This window comes from Mastomys coucha, unplaced genomic scaffold, assembly GCF_008632895.1.
Source record: "Mastomys coucha isolate ucsf_1 unplaced genomic scaffold, UCSF_Mcou_1 pScaffold22, whole genome shotgun sequence".
In the NCBI taxonomy this organism is placed as follows: Eukaryota; Metazoa; Chordata; class Mammalia; order Rodentia; family Muridae; genus Mastomys; species Mastomys coucha.
In genome coordinates, this window is record NW_022196905.1 from 232,809,721 (window position 1) to 232,828,378 (window position 18,658).

Consider the following 18,658-nt stretch of genomic DNA (forward strand, 5'->3'; position numbering starts at 1 on the left):
TGTGTCCCTGCTGCCCTGCGGCTCCCCTGGGAGTCGTGGGGCCTGTGGCTCCCAGCTGGCTGCTCAGGTCTCAGAAACTCACCCGAGAGAAAATCTGCATCTTCATTTTGAACATCTGTTTATCCACATGGCTTTGGTGAACACAGAAAAAAAAAAGTAACTAGACCTAACCTGACTGTGTGTCTTGGTCTCTCTCAGCCTCAATTTACTCCATTAGTACCATGACGCTAAAGCTATGGGGAAACTGGGTATGATGGGGCAAGCCTGTAATGACAATTGTTTGGGAGGCTGAGACAGGAGGATTGCAAGAGCGAACCTCTGTCTGAGTTATGGAGCAAATTCAGGCATTGGCTGGGGAACTTAGTGAGGCTTAGTCTCTAAGAAAGAAAGACAGAGGGAGAGAGAGAGGAAGAGGGAGAGAGGCAGAGCTACAGACAGACACAGACAGAAACAGACAAATTGCAGTGGTAGAGAGTTTGACTAGGATGTGCAAGGCCCAGGTTCAGTCCCTGGTACTGTAAAACCTAAACAAGCAAATGACTAGCACAGATGATGAACTAGACAGACAGGGAGGATATTCTGTGTGGGAAGAGCACTAGGGACTGACACCTGCAGCAGGGTGGCTCACAGAACACCATCAATTCCAACATTTTCCACTGGAACTCCCCAGTGCTCCAACCTGGGCCTGGGACTTGGTCCTGTTGCCTAAGAAGAGCTGACATGGCTCCCTCCTCTACCTAGAGCTAGGGGCTGGAGGCAGCCTTGGCAACCCTCATGGACAGCAAAGGTCTGGACCTCTTTGACATCATCAACCCCGAGATCATCACTAGTAAAAAGTTGTCTCCAGCCCCATCTCTTGGGCAGATAGTCAGATAGCTGTTTGATCTCTTGCTGTGATGGAACAACTCGGGCCAAAAGCAACTTGGAGCTGATAGGTTGCAGTCCATCACTGAGGGGAGCCAGAGCAGGAGCTGGAGGCAGAAACCATGGAGGAATGTAACTCAGGCTCATGTTTAGGTAACCATCTTATGTAGCCCAGGAAATGGGGCTACCCACACTGTGCTGTACCAACTTACATCATTTAACAATCAAGGCATCCCCCCATAGACATGCCCACAAGCTAATCTGATCTAAGCCATTCCTGGTTGAGATTTCTCTCAGATAAGTCTAGACTGTGTCAACTAGAGAGCCATCTTGAGGTGTTTGGTAGCTACCAGAAAGCAGCTCTCTTCTGGTGTCTCGGGAGCAGAGCCTGCCTCTGTCTCCTACAGGGCTTCCTGCTGCTGCAGATGGATTTTGGTTTCCCAGGGCATCTGCTAGTGGACTTCCTGCAGAGCGGAGATAGGAGGCATTTGGAATCAAGGCCAATGGAGCTGGATGGAAGGTGTGACTCCCAACTCCCAATGGCACAGGAACACGGGAAGGCTGGATCTCTTGAATGGGGCTCAGAGTGGAGCCAAAGAGATGGGACTGGCTTCTTGGTTCCCTGACTCCTGCTGCCATAAAGTGCTCTGTCCAGGATCTGGGAGAGTACCTTAGGAAGGGGACCAAGGGAGCAGCAGAGCATGGAAGGAACACATCTTACCCATCCTGTCCACATGTTGAACAAATTTGTGGCATTGGCCCTCTGGTAGCTGCAACCCCCAAGGTCCCTCCCCCAAAGTCAGATCAAGGTCATCCTCTGAAGAATCTGCCCACATCAACCTATCCTCTAACAACTGCCTTCCTAGCTCACATAGCGCATGTCAAGGCCCTTGACTCAGGCAGGAAGCTGTGAGAGACACCAAGAGGCCAAGACACAGAACACATCCATAAGTGTCCTCAGGAATAAGGCATTTATGCCACTCTGGATGCAGAGTAGAAAAGACAATGTGCTAGGGACTGTGAGTATTCAGAGACTGGGTGAGCAGAATGTCACAGTAGCAGACTTGTCACAGTGACATCCTGGGGTACCACCAAAGCAGCAGAGATTCCCCTACCTGAGATGTCGTCTGCTGCCTCATGTCCAATTCCCCCACACACACCGTCCCCCTGGGGTAGCCAGGCCTGTTGTGCAAGCAGACCAGACTGGAGGGAGGGAAGCTCAGCCAAGTGGGTGAGCACAATCAGGATCTTGGTCAGGGGTGAGTGTTCAGCAGTGAGTGTGCAGGCAAAGAACACACACTGGGAACAGCTTCAGAGAACTGGTTCGATTAATTAGGGGAAAACAGGCTATTTAACCTTTTTTGGGGGTGGGAGGGTTAAGTAGGGGTTTTCAGGGGCCAGGATGCTGGGAATGCCTCATTTTCATGAGGAAGAATTCTATAAATTCTATTGTATTCTATTGTAGCCAGCAGAGTGTGGCTTGGATCTCTTTTTGAGTTTGATTCTTCTGTTGAATGATGTTAATGTGGGTAAAGACCAACTTGGAGGCAGAGACAAGCTGGCAAGAGATGTGTAGTGGGTTGGCTATGGGGTAAGGCATAACTGTTAGGGTAGAGCTTACCTACAACTCCCATTCATCATTGATCATCCCAGGGATGGATGATGGGAAGCTAAAAATGAGTGTGAGGTTGGCGAACATGGCACCACCATGACTGGTGGCTTCAATTTGGCAACTCCAATATCTGCAACCTCCATATATGAAGGCCTCCTGGAGGTAGTCACCTGTGTTGTGGTAAGGAAAAAAGAGGAAAGGGCTGGGAATGGAACTGGTATGTAGAGGAATCTCAATCCTGGTCCAGCATCCTTCAAGTGGGCAGTCCTGGATCCCTGTGATTGTGTTGTGTTTGTTATAGGTCTCCTTAGCTAAGATTCTCCAGTGATGGGCATTGGGAAGGCTGGGAAGAGGCTGGGCAGAGTTAGAATAAAGAATAACAAAAACAGACATAAGAATAAAGGAAGCCCATAGAGGTCACGCATGTGGCCTGGGTGTCTGCCACTAGGTCATGAATGTCCTTTCAGGAGATCTTGTTCTGTTGGTGGCTCTGCCTCCTCAGTCCTTGATCTGTCAGCAAGAGGTGGGCCATCTTGGTTGGTGGGGTGGTGTCAGACATTTCCACCTGGAATCCAAATAGGCCATGACTGGTCCTGTGGAAAGACACAAACATAGCCCTTTCCAGTTGTAAGGAGGGGGTTTGGTCCCTCCCAAATCCCGTCCCAGGGATAGCACCATCACACCAGATGGGAGAAGTTGGGTGAGTGCCAATGGAGGGAGGATAGGAGAGTGTTTGGAGCTCTTGTAAGCATTAAATACATTTAGGGTAGTCAGAGCCATCATTAGTTGTATATTAGGAGGGTAGGCATCTGCTTTCTGTATTATAAGTTGGGCTTTAGGGTTTGATGTGTTCTTTCTATTTTTCCTAGGCCTTGGGGGTTATTAGGATGTTGAGCTTCTCCCATTGTGAGCAAAAGGTTTTGAATTGGGAGCTGGTAAAGGTAGGGCCATTATCAGTTTTTATCTGTTGATGGTAAAGGTGGAGAGCATATGGAGAATTAACTTTTTTGAGTTTTCTCCTGTTTGGGCTGTGACCCATATGAAATTTAAGTATGTGTCAACAGAAACAAAGATGTATTTTGGGCAGCAGAATTGGGGAATGTGAGTGGCAACACCTTGCCAGAGGGCATTGGATTTGAGACCTTGTGGTTAGTGCCCATAGTTTGTAAAGCTGGGTGGTAGTAAGGAAAGCACCAGAGGAGTATGTTTTTATTATCCTCTGAAGCTGAGCAAGAGAAATGTGGGAAAAACAGGCATGAGCCCTTTTTTATTTGTGTGTGTGTGTGTGTGTGTGTGTGTGTGTGTGTGTGTGTGCAAGTGTGTGAGAGTGTGTGTGTGTGTGTGTGTGTGTGTGTGTGTGTGTAATTAATCTGCTTGCTCAACAGAGGTTGTGGACACTCCAATCAGTGAGGGCATTCCCTCAGATATCAGACCGGGCAGGGGATTATGAGATCTGACATGCTAGATGTAGAAGAAAGTGGCCCTTCCCAGTAAGAGACTAGGAACATGGATGAGCAGAATGAATAGTGGGTTGGTATCTAGTTTGACAAAGGATCATGACAACCCAGGAAACAGATTAACGACATATATACTGTCTGAGAGAAGATTAAAGAGTCCATTGACTTCTTTGTGGGCTAAATAGATAGCATATAGTTCCTTATATTAGGGGAGTGGTGGGGCAGCCCTCTGAATCAAATAATGGGGGTTCTTTCCTAGGGAGCAGTATATTATTGCTGCACCTCCCCTTTTCCCTCCATCAGTAAATATTGAGGGGCCTCTGGTGATTGGTTTCTTTGCAAAGATTTGGCGGGGAGAGGGGACAGCCACCACAGAGACAGGGCAGAAGCCCATTTTTCATTACAAAGAAAGCCCACAAAGAAGTCAATGGGCTTTTTAATCTTTTCTCAGACAGTGTATTGTAATGATTAACAATTTGTCCTGGGAATTCTATTAGGCAAATAGTAAAGCAGGAGTGATTTCTGAGTAGCCATTGAATACTGGGGAGAGAGAGAGAAGGGGGTGACAGGGATACCAAAGTCTTCTCCTAAGGTTTGCAGGGTACTATCCTTGACATTGCTAATTATAATATCAAGTGTAGCTATCTCACTTATAGTGTGTGAAGCCATTCTGGCACTCCCTGGGGCTGATATGGGGCTCCTATAAGTGTGGGGAAGAAACTGAAGATAAGAAGCTGTACAGGCATTGTCAGATCATATCTAGCAAGTGCCATATCTTTTAGGGCCATATTGACAAAATTTAGAACTTGGTTGTCTCAGAGAAGAGTGTTCATGGTGAGTGTTCATGGTCAAAGAGAGGCTGGAGAATGCTTGTGGGAAAGCCAGGGTCAAAGCCAGTTAAGGTTTCCCTAAAATCTTTGGAGAGAGGTGAGAGTTTCGGGGGAAGGAAAAGGTGGGTTTAAGGGGGCATATTGAGATGAGGGAAATTTCCATTCCTAAGAATTCAATGGGTAGAATAAGCTGTATTTTGTATCCTAGCAAGGATTGGGAAGGTATTGATTGATCCTTAAGTGGGTTGGCGGGAAGTGGGAGAACCCTCCCACACCAGTACAGTATGGGGGAAGACTCAGTATTTACCACTGGTCTAAGCAAGGTTTCAATGGAGTGGCCATGGCCTCATGGCAGAAGATGGGGCTGTTAGCTATTCCCTGAGGAAGACCCGTCCATTCTTATTGTAAGGCTGGCCCAGAGTTATTAATGGGGGTGGAGGAAGGTACTGAAAACACAAAGCAGAAGAATAGAAAAAGAACAGCCTCTGATATCTATTGCCACTAGAGGGACATTGGCAGGCGTGGCTAAGACATGGGGCATCCCCCTTTGAGGAGAGCCCCAGACTCACATTGTTTTATCAATTGCCCTTAAATCTTGTAACAGTCTCCATTCCCCTGAACTCTTTTTTTTTTTTTTTATAGTGAACATTGTGAACTCTCACCTCCCTCCAAAGTTTTTAGGGAAACCTTAACTGGCTTTGACCCTGGCTCTCCCTCCCACAAGCACTCCAGCCTCTCTTTGACCTCTTAGGAGGAAATAAAGGCCCCTTGTCCCCATGAACACTCTACTCTGAGATAACCAAGCTCTACATTTTGTCACTATGGCCCATTGACTTTGGGAAGGACAAATATGTTGGAGCAGAAGCTGCTCTTTCACTAGTGTCATGAGGGCTTCTAGTTTCTCCCTTGATAGAGGCCACTGTTCAATTCAGACAGGCTTGCCAGAAAGCCAGTCAAGGTGGGATGTATTAAATTTAACAGTGGCCCTTAGAATTGGGAGTGATTTGGAGGAGAGTTAATAAGACTTTTGGGGAGTAAAATTTTCCTTATGGGTACAATCATCTATCTATCCTGATGCAATTGATTGGCTAGCGAGCACCACTTCTAGGACTTCTAAGCTAGCTCTCCCTAGAAGATTGATTGGCAGTGACATTGGCTATTAGACTGTTAGATCCATCAGGGTCTTCCCTTCCATAGGCCTGCTTAGTGATAAGTGTAGGGGAGCGGCCTCCTATTCCTAAGAAGCTGAGGCCCAGGGATCAGTTGCCAATTGTGTGGGATCTCTTGTTGTCCCCAGATTGTCTTATCTGCCCCAGTTATCAATAAAGCATTTGAATGGCCTGTCATCTGTTTTTATGGTGGTTTGGGGTGGAAGCCTTCTGAGATACTAGACACCCATAAAGTCTCTATGGGACTGGTGGAGTCCTGTAGAGTGCAGAGTTGGTGGGTGGGAGGAAGAGGGGCTGGTGGGGTTGAGGGTTTATGGGGCACTTGCTCAGAGAGGCCATAAGGGGGTGGGAGGATATATGACTTTAATTTTCTGTTTTATGGGCTGTAAGATCTGGAACAGGACCTTGATCCTCAGACTCACCTGACTGGGGAAATGCAAATGCAGCAACTTCAATGGGTCCCATTTTAAGAGGTCTTACACATGGGTAGATTGCAACTATGATATTCAGGAAATGTGGAGAGAGTTTTTCCCTTCTTGGGTATCTCTGCATCTGGGTAAGGTAGTTGATGTTCATCTGCGAGTCAGGGATGTAAAGATCTTCTGTGGCTGTACATGGTGCTCTTTCAAGAACTTCTCCCAAAATGAGGACGCTTGCTTTTTTGGTGAGTTTTACTCCACTGAATATGAAAGGGGAAAGTATTTCCCTAATCTCAGGTTTCTTTTGATGTAATGAAGTATTTCCCAAGATAAAAAAGTTTTGAAACACAGAGGTCAGAGAGGAACTTTTACAGGAACTGTGCAGTTCCTGGGGGATTCCCCCAAAGACCCCAATCGTAGCCTTCCTGAAGTTGCAAGAGTGGCAGTCACCACTCTAGAGGTGTTTACTGGTCACTGTTACCAGTTTTTGCCAACACCCAAGCAGGCTGTTAGGGTCCAAGTAGAGGTTTAAGGGCCTTCTACCAAGGCCAAGGAGTCGCCCTGGCCAGAAGATGTCAGTTGCCCTGTCAACGTGCGTGAACCCAACACAACCTCACAGACTAAAAACAAGGGAGGTAAAGATAGACCATCAGCCCTCAGTGTGAGGAGGTAAAGATAGACCATCAGCCCTCAGTGTGAGGAGGAAAGGATAGACCATCAGTCCTCAGTGTGAGGAGGTAAGGATAGACCATCAGTCCTCAGTGTGAGGAGGTTCAGGGCCTTTGAGCTAATGCCAGAAGGCATGAGGTGGTATTCACATATCCCCACTTGTACCAGTGTAACTTTAATTTTTTTCAAAACCTACTTTTAATGATGGTTCTTACATGCTTTAACCCCACTTCTAGCTCACCACCCACCAGAGAGAATGGAAAAGAAAGGTTATTAGGATACTGGGGAACTGGACCTGTTTAGAAATAGTTCTTTGGAGCAAATTCCATCTGCATTATCAGGTAATCAACAGTTCAGTTTACTGATCAGCAGCGGCAGTTAGATTCAAGAATAAATCAGCAGTCCAGTTGGGTAGATCGAGATAGCTAACACAAATCATCAGTAATGGAAAGACCTAGCAGAGACAGCCAAGCCTCAGCTGAATTGGCATAAGTCAGCAGGAGGGACCAGGACCTTCAGGAACACCAGGAGAAGTTCTCTGCCTTGCCTCTCTCAACAAAGCAAAGATCATCGAAGACCCAAGACCAAGAAGTGTGTAGAGCTAGCTCTATTAGCAAGCCCATCTCATAGTCTGTTGAGTCCTATTTATACTCCCTCCAAACATCACGTGTCTTCCATAGGTCTTGCCTCATCGTGTGTCTTGCCTGAGCAAGTGAGCCTGACTTAGCAAAACCCCGCATGAGTTTGTCTCAGCTGACATCATTCTGCCAACCAGCTCCAGTCTGTGGAAGCAGCAAGAAACCACAGCACACCATCAGAGGTTTTTTGGTGCATTTCTCTCTGTGGAGTCATATGACAAATAGAGCTCAACTATGCAATGAAAGGCAGACCAATGTATGCCTGTCATTAGCGTAGAATCCTTCATCCTATCATGTGCTTGAGTATTTTCTCATGTTTGCTTTAACAGAACATCCTTTCACCTGTGTCTGCCTCAGTGAAATTTTCCTTCACAAGTCTGCCTTAGCAAAACATCCTTCTACCTGGGTCCGCTTCAGGAAAACACTCCTTTATGTGTCTGCCCCAGCAGAACATCATAGACACTACTGACTTTCCAAAGAACCCTTACATTTCCACCCCATACCAGAGGTTCTGAAACAACCAGGTTGGGCACCAGTTGCCGCCAACCTGTGTCTGCTTCTTCCCTCTCCCTGACCAAGCCAAGCTGGTTGAGCAACCTGACTGCAGAAAGGGAAGCTTAGCCAAGCAGGTGGGTGCAGGCAGGATCTTGGGTGGCAGGGAGTGCCTGGGTAACGAACGCCCACCTGAGAACAGCATCAGGGAACTGGTTCAGTTTATTGGGTGGAGAACAAAATCTATTTAAACCTTTGTGGGATAAGTAAGGGCTATCAGGGTGAGTGTAGGTCCAAGGTGCTGGGGATGCCTCATTTGCATGAGGAGGAATTCCAAGTGCTGCTGCTGGGCATTACCTTATAAGGGGAAAGGACGTCTAACCTGAGTAGCAGCTACTATGATCTCTGGTGAGGCAAAGGTTGTGGGCACAGGGCAGTGTGAACTGGAACATGCAGGCCAGGAGCTCGGGAGAGTGATCCTACTCCTGGCAATCTCAGGGTTTGGTGAAGTGCTCAATCCTTGACTCTGAGTTACTTTGATGGACAGCAGGCTTTTATATCAACCAAGATCAAACAATCAGCATGGAGCCCACATTCCAATGCACCCCTGCATCTTTTGGTAGCCAGTGATAGAGGGGCTACTTAAGACACATTTGAAAGGCTGAGCAGGAATTAACTAAGTAGCCATGAGAAAAGGTACTAGAGCTAGTGGTGGCATGTGTGGAGTCCCGAAACATTCATTCACTCCCTGACTTGGCGACACAGTCATCTTTTCATTCACTAACCTCATCCTTTTCATTGTGCTGATCTCTCTGCAGAAGAATAGATGCCATCTCTAGATTCCTGGGCACACCTACCCCACAGCCACACCATGGTCAGGCATCTCCAGTCTTGGTCTCTCCCTCATCCAAGTATGAGTGTTGACAACCCTTTGTTCCCCACCCTCAAAGCTCCCATCCTTTCCCCTGACCAGCTGCCCGCCTGAGTCCAAACCGAGAGCATCTGACTCATTCGCTGTCTCATGTGGTTCTCACACTTCAGGGTGAAGGAGGCAGGAAGTGAAGTGGATGGGAGAGTCTGAGGTGGGTAGGGAGCAGAAGGGCCTTGTACAGGTTTGGTTTCCCACAGAAGAGAAATATAGAACCTCCGAATAGGCAAGCCAGTTCAACTCTAATGCCGAAAGGAAGGTCCCCTCAGCAGATTTCTAGCTTCCTCACCCTCCCCACCCCTAGGTTCCAGCACAAAGGGTGCCTCCATCTCAGTCCTGGACAGTTTTCTCCAGGCATGAACCCCTACACTGGCCCATCGCTGTCCTCATGCCGCTCAGAACACACTGTAGCAGTATTGAGAAACGGAGCTTTTGAGAAGCAAGTGGGGTTTCTGCATTTTTTATTTTTATTCTTTTAGCTTTTCAGCTGATTCTCAGAGTCATGAGAATCAATCAGGAGAGGATTAGTGCCTCCCAAAGCAGACTGTAATAAAGCAGGGTCACCCCTTGTCTTCCCCCTCTCTCCACCTGCGCCCCCTTGCCTGTTTTTACTGGGAACTGAAGCGGTGTGATATCTCCTCTGATGGCATACTCCTAAGACTTTCCAGCCTCTAGAACAGGCTGTTATGTGTACTGTGAGACAAGTGAAGTTGCCTTTTTAAAACGCATGTACAGCCAGGTGGTGGTGTATGCCTTTAATCCCAGCACTTGGAAGGCAGAGACAGGCAGATCTTTGAGTTCAAGGGCAGCCTGGTTTATGGAATGAGTTCCAGGATGGCCAGGGCTACACAGAGAAACTCTGACTTGAAAAAACAAACAAACAAACAAATGATGCTTGTGTGCATGCATTTGTGAATCTTTGTGTTCATGTGTGTGTAGGTGTGTGTGTGTGTGTCTTTGTGCCTGCTTGTAGTGACCAGAGGATAAACTCACTTGTCCACTGCCTACCACCTCTGAGACCAGAACTCTAATTGGCCTGGATCTCACCAATTAAGGTTAGACTGGGCAGTGAGCTCTAAACCTCTCTGCTCCCTTTTCACAGTCTGAGATCCTTTATCTCTGTTCTCTTCTGCCCTTGGATCTCAGAGCATGAATCCAATACTGGAAATAGCCAGGAGCATGGGGAAGGTTCTTGAAAGGCTCCCTGCAAAAAAAAAAAAATGCTTATTAGGGGCTGGAGAGACAGCTCAGCATTAACAACACTTGTTACTCTTGCAGAGGACCCAGGTTTGGCTCTAAGCACCGGCACGGTGCTTCATAACTGTAGTTAACTCCAGTTCCAGGAGCTCTGATGCCATCTTCTGTCCCCCAAGGGCACCAGGCATGCACACAGCATATATACAAACAGGCAAAGCACTCAGACATAAAATAAAAATAAATCTTGGGCTGGAGAGATGGCTCAGCGGTTAAGAGCGCTGATTGCTCTTATGAAGGTCCTGAGTTCAAATCCCAGCAATCACATGGTGACTCACAACCATCTGTGAGATCTGATGTCCTCTTCTGGAGCATCTGGAGACAGCTACAATGTACTTGCATATAATAAATAATTCTTAAAAAAATAAACAAATCTTAAAAAAAAAAAAACAAAAGCATTTTCCAGCCCCAAATGTCTAACAGGAATTCCAGGCTCTGCAATGGCCTCTAGGGCAGTGACACTGGTTAGAAGCTACAGTGGACATTTCTCTCAAGGAGACCCTAAAGCCCAAGGCCTTCCCTTAATGCTACAGAGCAAACACAGGAGAGCTTGCCACCCAGGCAGCCCCTATACCATGCCCAAAACTCTTACATCACTAAGGACATTCTGAGAAGTCCTTTAGAGTGTCACTCTTGCAACCCCCTATACCCTTGCTGGGACCTTGGAATGCATCCTTAACCATAATAGAAAACAGATGTAGCACCCCACACCACTGCCACCCCCAGTATCCTTGTCTGTCACTGCAGAGCAGGATCTGTTCTGGGGGACACTTACAGGTCACCAAAAGGTGCCCAGAGAGCATGTAGCAGGATCGATGGCAGCCCAGAGAGCAGAGGCTTGTTAGAACAGAACAGATAGACCCTCTCTCAAACCTTCCCCTCTCTGTCACCCCTCATCTCCTCATCCCCTCCCCCATTCCAGAAGCTCTGCATTGGGCTGACCTCAAAGGACCAGGACAACCTTGGCCCAGGTCAGATGCTGGCAAACTTGATTAAAATCCATTGCCTGGAGGTTGTGGCTCTGCTCTTTCCAGACAGCGAACAGTACTTCCCCCAGCCAGGGCTCTGAGCAGTACATCTTCTCATCTCCGCTGCTGGTCCCTAGGGTGAATTGGGACTAGGCCTTTGGTAAAGGGAACTTTTTTTTTCCAAACGAGGGACTCTTTCTACCTCTTTGGGTGTGGGGATCCACTTGTCTTTCAGTCACCTAATACTTTTATCTGTAAGTGTAGGGTAAAAGGTTCTAGCCCACTTCTAGGTTTGAAAACCTATCAAAACCCACCAATCCCTGAGCTTGAAATCCGACCAATCCCTGGACTTGACTTGAAATCTTACCAATCCATGCCTTGAAAATCTCCACCATGGGGCCGGAGAGATGGCTCAGCAGATAAGAGCACTGACTGCTCTTCCGAAGGTCCTGAGTTCAGATCCCAGCAACCACATGGTGGCTCACAACCATCTGTGATGAGATCTGACACTCTCTTCTGTTGTGTCTAAAGACAGCTACAGTGTATTACGCCAGAGTGAGCGGGGCCAGAGTGAGCTGAGCGGGCCAGAGCAGAGGTCCTGAGTCCAATTCCCAGCAGCCACATGATGGCTCACAACCATCTGTACAGCTACAGTGTACTCATACACATAAAATAAATAAATAAATCTTAAAAAAAAAAAATCTCCACCATGGACACACACACACACACACATACACACACACACACACAGGTCTCCTGCTCAGTTCTCTGTTGCTTCTTTCTTGAGCAATAGCAGATAGCCTCTTGCATAAGGTTTGTTACAGTGTGTCTTTGCTATTCCTCGGCTCCTAACTGCCAGGATATCTTTCCCTTAAAAGCTGCAACAGTTGCACTGGGGAAATGTTCCCCTCAGATCAGAGCTGTAACACTTCCACTGGGGAAGCCTTTCCCTTCGGAGCTGTAACACTTATAATAAGTCTCTAGTAAACTGCACTCTGTCCAGGCCTGGGTCTGTTTACCTCTCTTTAATCTTCTGGCACCTTGGGCCAGTTCTCACACACAGGGACCCAGCTCTCCAAAGTGGATTACCATGCAAGCCACCAGCGAAGATCCCTGTATACTTTAGTCAAGGGAGCCTGGTAGTCATGGTTTTCAGGCCATTGGTTGAGCTGCTATGAAATGCCTTTCCCTGGGGAGATGTAAACAGCATCTCTCCTTCCCTACAATTCTCCCTGGGGAACCAGTGGATTTATTGCACTTTCTTACTTACAGAGCACAGTGACCCCAAAGCAGCTGCACTGGAAAGTCTCCACCCAGCATGGATGATGGCTTCCCCATAGTTGGATAGGCGGAGCCTTCTCTAATCTTCCTAGTCTATATACTCTTGCCCTTTCTAGAGACCTCATGCAATTAAGGCAGAATTGCATACAAATGACTGGGAGGAGTGGCCAGAAACCCAGGAGAGGGTCCTAATCTCATGAAGATGGCAGAGTCTGAACTCATAGGATACCTTATAACACAAACTGAACACACGATAACTCTGGGGAAATGGTTCTTCCCAGAACCCTTATTGGCAGGCCTGTTTCCACAGCAGTGGACACAGAACTGGGTTTAAGATCCAGTGTTTCTCATTGCCATGTGACCTTGACATCTCTGGATCACATTTTTTCTTGGGCCTAATGAGATGTTAACCTCTGTCTGGCCCCTTCATGGGGCTGCGTGGGTTTAAGTACATCTAAATATGTTCCATACTTATCTCTCTGGGTGGTGGCTACCTGTCTGTGTCCACTGACATCCCTCTGTCATCATGGAAGAGTGTAGATCCAGAAACATGTAATGGTTGGGGAAATATGAGCTGAGCCCTACCGTTGGGCTGTAACTCTTCTCATACAAACAGCTGACAGCCCACCATGCACTACAGGCTGGGACTCCACTATCTGACAACAGGAAGCAGAGGCTGGCTAAAGTTAAGGCATTTATTTGTTAGAGGAGAACCAGATAGGGATGGGAAAGCTAAGAGTCACACACAAGTAATGAGTGCAAAATAATAATGCCCCCCTACTCTTGCCTGTCAAGAACTTTTTCCCGCTCGGTCCTGGGAGGGAGGAGGTTAGAGGGTCACAGGAATTCAAGACCCAAAGAAGAGGACAAACATAGAAGAAGGGCTTCTTAAGAGTTTTTGGCACACACCACATCTGCTCTAACTTCTGGTCTTCCGTTCTTATGAAGGAATGGGAAGGTGCTACTTTTGTGGTCCTCAGGACAGATGCTAGAACTGAAACTCAGAGAGTCAAGACTTTCGTCTAGGGCAGTGTCAATCTGTGGGACACAACCTCTGCGGAGTCCAATGATTCCATTATGATTCATAACAGTAGCAAGATTGCAGTTATGAAGTAGCAACGAGGATAATTTTATGGTTGAGGGTCAGTACAACATGAGGCTGCAGAACAGTAGTATCAAAGGGTCCCAGCATGAGGAAAGTTGAGAACCACTGGCCTAAGGTGATGTAGCCACACTTAAGAGAGCAACTTGAGCCTGAGGTTTGGAGGTCATGGGAGTGCTCCTGATCCTGCTCTTCAGTGCTCATGCATTGTCCTTGTCTCCGCATTCCTACCCCAGAGCATTCTGGGAAAGTTGCTTCACTGTGGGGTGTCACAGAAACCATCCTCGGGAGGAGCCTGGCCTCCGGACAAAAACAAGGGGCAGGGCAGGCTGTAGAACTTGGAACAGAGACAGGAAGTTTCCAGGGCTGAGCCTGGTCTTGTAGTCCTTACCGCCCACCTCTTTCCATCCTCCCTTATCTCTGTGCCCAGCTTTCTTCTGTAGCCTAGGCAACCCTTGCACCCGAGGACCCGCAGAGACACACCTGGAGACCATGCTTGTCCGGGTCAGGTCTCAGGTGATGAGCGGCTGTCGCGCACTGGAGATCAGGAATCAGAACTCTGGACCCAACTCCACCAAGTTTTGCTCAGCTACTCCTCCTGCCTCCATCCTACATCGTCTCTGGGAAGTGTAGAAAGAAGGGTTGTGCTCCTCCCGCAGGCGCTCTGGCCCCACCCACTGCCTCACAGATGCCCACCTTACCCTGTCTTGGTAGTAGTCAGAAAGGCACATCCAGCTGCGATCTCCAAGCCGCAGCGGGTTCCGGGCACCCTACCCTCGCGCCCTGGGGCTGGCACTTTGAATCCACGTGATTTCTCGGCAGAGGCATAGATTCTGTGAACTAGCGAACAGCGCTCGCTTGGTGGCCACTTTCAGTTTCGCACAGAGCTCGGTGGAGCAGGAGCTGAACTGGTGGTGAGTTCCCTGCCCAGATGGGGGCGCGGAGGGAGATTACAGGTTTGGGATCTGCGCCTAGAGAGAGGAGGGGGTGTCAGAGGCCAGGTGGATAGACAAATAGACTGAGAGGCCGGGGGATCACTGGTGGCTTAGCAAAATGCAGTCGGACACTCTGTAGTTTGGAGACCACAGAAAGAGGCAAGTTGGGGGGAGTGACTCAGTTTGGGGAAAAAAACACGCTATAAGTCTGTGCGCCCCCTCTCCTGGTGCCTGCCACACTAGTCATTCCCTGGAACCATACGTTCTTGCTGGTTTTTTTTTTTTTTCAATTCCTTTGCTTTAATAATAATCCAGAAGTCACCCTGTTTGTTACACACAATTCCGAATTTTCAGCCAAAACAACAAAACAAAACAAACAGACAAACAAACCACTTTTCATTAGACAGTAGTAGTAGAAAGAACAGAGTTTGGCTGAACCGTAGCAGCTTGTTCTGTAGAAGACAGTTTCGTTCTCTAACAGTTGCCAAACTCAGGTCGGTGGCTTCTGGCCATCATCTTTGTGTTGGAACAAATACTAGATATTAAGGAGTGTTCAAAAGACAGGGGTCGTTAGAAAACAAAACACAAAATATTGTGTTTAAAAAAAAAAACGATGCTTCTTTAATGTTGTCCGTCACATGTATTTCTAACGATCATTGAAACTCACCAGTCACAAGGGTAAGCCTGGGCAGCCTTTTGTCCCTGGCCTACCACAATGCCATGTGGGGTTTAAACCATTTTTTTCATTCAGAAAAGCTGAGCTAGAAGTTATGGGAAGTTCCTGGAGAGTTCCGGGTCTTCAGTACTATTGGTATACACTGTTGGGATTTTTCTGAAAAGGCGGTGGGGGAGGTTGGGAAGGGGCGCTTCACATAGAAAAGGTATTTTGAAAATTGACCTTCATGATTGGGAAAAAAAGGCCAGAGAATGGTCAAAGATGGGTGTAGCTGAGCCATACCTGGAGCTTTCTGTTTCTGAGTCACTTTCTTGCAAGGAAAGGAAACCCGGAAACCTACCAGCTTCCCTCTGGGATATAGCTCAGAGATAGGGCAGACTTTGGGCTGAGTTCTCAGCACCACAAAAATAAGGCACCAGCCCTGAGCTCCCACCAGAGAACAGAGTGGATGAGAGCTGGTGACTCAAAGTTCATAAGGCCCTTATGGTGCACTTCCCACAGACCAGCGCTAGAAATTATGTCTTGCCTGCCCTGTCTCCAGGGCCAGCACCTACCTGTCCTAGAGCGGGGACCTCCTGGTGCTCTCAGCACTGTGCACTAGGACCATGAGTTAGGATTTCAGATCTTGGAAGCTTGATTCCCCATTTACAGTATAGGCATAATGGATAGTTCAAAATTGATGACCTGAATCGAATGAGATGGAATAGAGGAGCCTGGGGTCCTGATGGGACAAATGCTGAAGCTTAGGGGATGCCTTACTCTGCTTAGTCCTGTCTGCCCAGAAAGCACAGATTGGCCTGGTCTCAGAAGCTAAGTATGCCAAGGCTTAGTGAGTGCTTGGATGGAAAGTCTGCTTAGACCTGCTCCTGGACCAGCCCAAGAGCAGCAGTACCTGGTCAGCGTCCATGTGCTCCCTCCCTCCCTTCTGTCTCTCTCTCCCCTGGAAAGAACCCAACAAAACTCTGTAGATTCCTTTCTCCCATATGTTGTGCTATGTGTTGGGTCTCCTAAAGAAGACATCCCCACTGCTTCTGAATACAACCTTATTTGGACATAGGGTGGCTGCAGACACTTAGATGAGGTTGTAGGGCGGGCCTGTAAGACTTCTGCCCGCTAGTAGAGGAAATCAGCATGTCCGAACAGATACCTTGGGAAGGTGGTCATCTTGGGGAGGCAGAGACTGCAGCTACAAGCTAAGAGCCAAAATTCCAGTCACCCCAATTGGAAAGTGGAAGGCCCCTCTTCTAGTACCCTCAGTGGATGCTGACTGCAGAGAATAAAACAGCCATTCCTGCCAGTGCTTGATGGAACTTTTTTTTTTTTTTAAACCATATCTGATACATCATCCCCACATCTCTCCTCTACCACCAGCAGAGAACTGTGGCAAAGGAGGTACGAATCCTTGAAGTTTTAGGGGAGGGCGTGGCTTAGAGGGCAAGAGATCTGCCTAGCTTGCAGGAGTTTCTGGGTTCTATCCTTACTACAGAAGACAAGCAAAAACCTCCTTGTAGGTGTTCTCAGGACGCAAAGCATCGCCTCTCTTGACCAAGTATGTTTCCGTGAGTGTAGTTGATAGCCTAAATCTTGTTTAGCTGGAATTAATTCTGCAGAAGAAACATGATTTAGAAGCAAAACAGAATATAAGTCCTGCTGGCTGCTGGTGCAGAAGATTCAGAGACCAGGATCTCAGGCCTTTATACAGCCTCGGGAGTCCTGTGTAACATCAGACAGAAGCTGGAAGCGGATGACACTGACAACTTACAGGACTCAGTCACCCATAAATGGGTGTGATTGTATAACTCGCATGGTAGCTCCTGTTTCTGGGTACCTAAAAGTGGGTAGAGTTGGCATGACCCCCTTTCTTTTCTTTAGGAGACCCTTGAGTCTTCCATGTTATGGATCTCGGAGATGTGGCTAGTGGGCTCTGTGATTCTGGTCACCCGTGACTTTAGATTTTTCCTTTTCTCTGTCACTGCCTCAAATCATAGCATAGACATGCCCATTTCTCCAGATTGCTCACTCATTGATGACTATTCAGTAGGTGCTCCTCCTAACTCCTCCCACTGGCTGCCCTCTGTCTGGCTCACCCGTGACTTTTGTTGGAGGGTAATTTACAAGGAGCTGATGCACAGAGGCCCTCTAGTACTCGGTTTTTCCATGTGTTTGTTACCATATTTTAATGAACTCAGATATGTTTTTAAAAAGTCACTTATTAAACTAAGTAATATGTATGATGTTAAAATAAAACCAAAGCCCAGGAGAGGTGTCACACACCCAGTATTTAGGTGGTTGAGGCGATGGGAGTTGGAACCAGCCTGACCTTTGTAGTGAGACCCTGTCTCCAGCATTTTTTGAATAAATAACTGAAGTAACAAATACATCCATACAGTAAAAATCCAGTCACTCAGATGCTCTCTGTGAAGACAAGCAGTGTGATTGGGTTTCTGTGTCTTATTCCAGTGTGTATCTCAGACTTTGTAGACTTGGTATCCAGTGTTTTCCCCTACACAGTCTGTCTCAGCTAAATAGATCATACACATGTATATACATACAAATATATAGGTGTACATATGTGTTTCCATGACCATATATACACATACACATGTGTATTCCCTCTCTCATGATGATAGTGTACTGCATGGAGTGTGGACAAGGGTTTTTTTTTTTTCATTTAATGCAATAAATAATCTTTTATTTTCTCTCTCTATTATTTTGGTGCTGGGGCTCAAACACAGGGCCTTGGGCATACCTAGTGAGTGCTTTTCCATGTCTTCAGTACTCTTTATGGTTGTATACTCTCTGTGCATAGAGAGACCTATTTATGCAAGTATGTCCTGTACTTTGACTATATATATAATATACACACATATACATGTTATATGCATATATGAATGCATTATATGTATATGCATTCATATTATATTAGATGCAAAGATAATATATGTATTTTATGCATCTATAAAATAATATATCATTTTGTGCATCTATACAAAAATCCAGGATCCACAAATGAAAGAAAACATTCAATGTTTGTCTTTCTGAGTCTGTCTGGTCATCTCCAGCTGTGTCTATTTTCTTGTAAATACCATCTTTCTTTTTCTTTATAGATGAACAAAATACCATTTGTGTGTGTGTGTGTCTGTGTGTCTGTGTAGGTGTGTGTATGTAGGTGTTTGAGTAGGTGTGTGTGTAGGTATGTGTGTAGGTGTGCATGTGTGTGTTTGTATGTGTGTAGGTGTCTGTGTAAGTGTGTGTTTAGGTGTGAGTGTGTGTGTTTGTATGTGTGTAGATGTCTATGTAGGTGTGTGTGTAGGTGTGCATGTGTGTGTTTGTATGTATGTATGTGTTTGTGTAGGTGTGTGTG

At 47.0% G+C, this 18,658-nt stretch overlaps 1 protein-coding gene and 1 long non-coding RNA gene across 4 annotated transcripts in view; one reads left to right on the forward strand and one right to left on the reverse strand.

Moving 5' to 3' along the window:
* Nucleotides 1-9,942: 9,942 nt before the first annotated feature.
* Nucleotides 9,943-14,510, reverse strand: LOC116069902. Its single transcript, XR_004110203.1, has 3 exons — nt 14,385-14,510; nt 14,167-14,303; nt 9,943-10,282 (listed from the first exon to the last, which is right to left on the reverse strand). It is a non-coding gene; the product is annotated as an uncharacterized LOC116069902 (long non-coding RNA).
* Nucleotides 14,013-18,658, forward strand: part of Nlrc5 (NLR family CARD domain containing 5) — a 95,068-nt gene continuing 90,422 nt past the window's right edge. For 2 of the 3 annotated variants that reach the window (XM_031340908.1, XM_031340909.1), the window contains exon 1: nt 14,015-14,597. The gene's annotated coding sequence lies outside the window, so the exon portion shown is untranslated. Of the gene's footprint in view, nt 14,598-18,658 lie in introns of all 3 variants that reach the window. The other variant, XM_031340910.1, reaches the window with a different exon arrangement.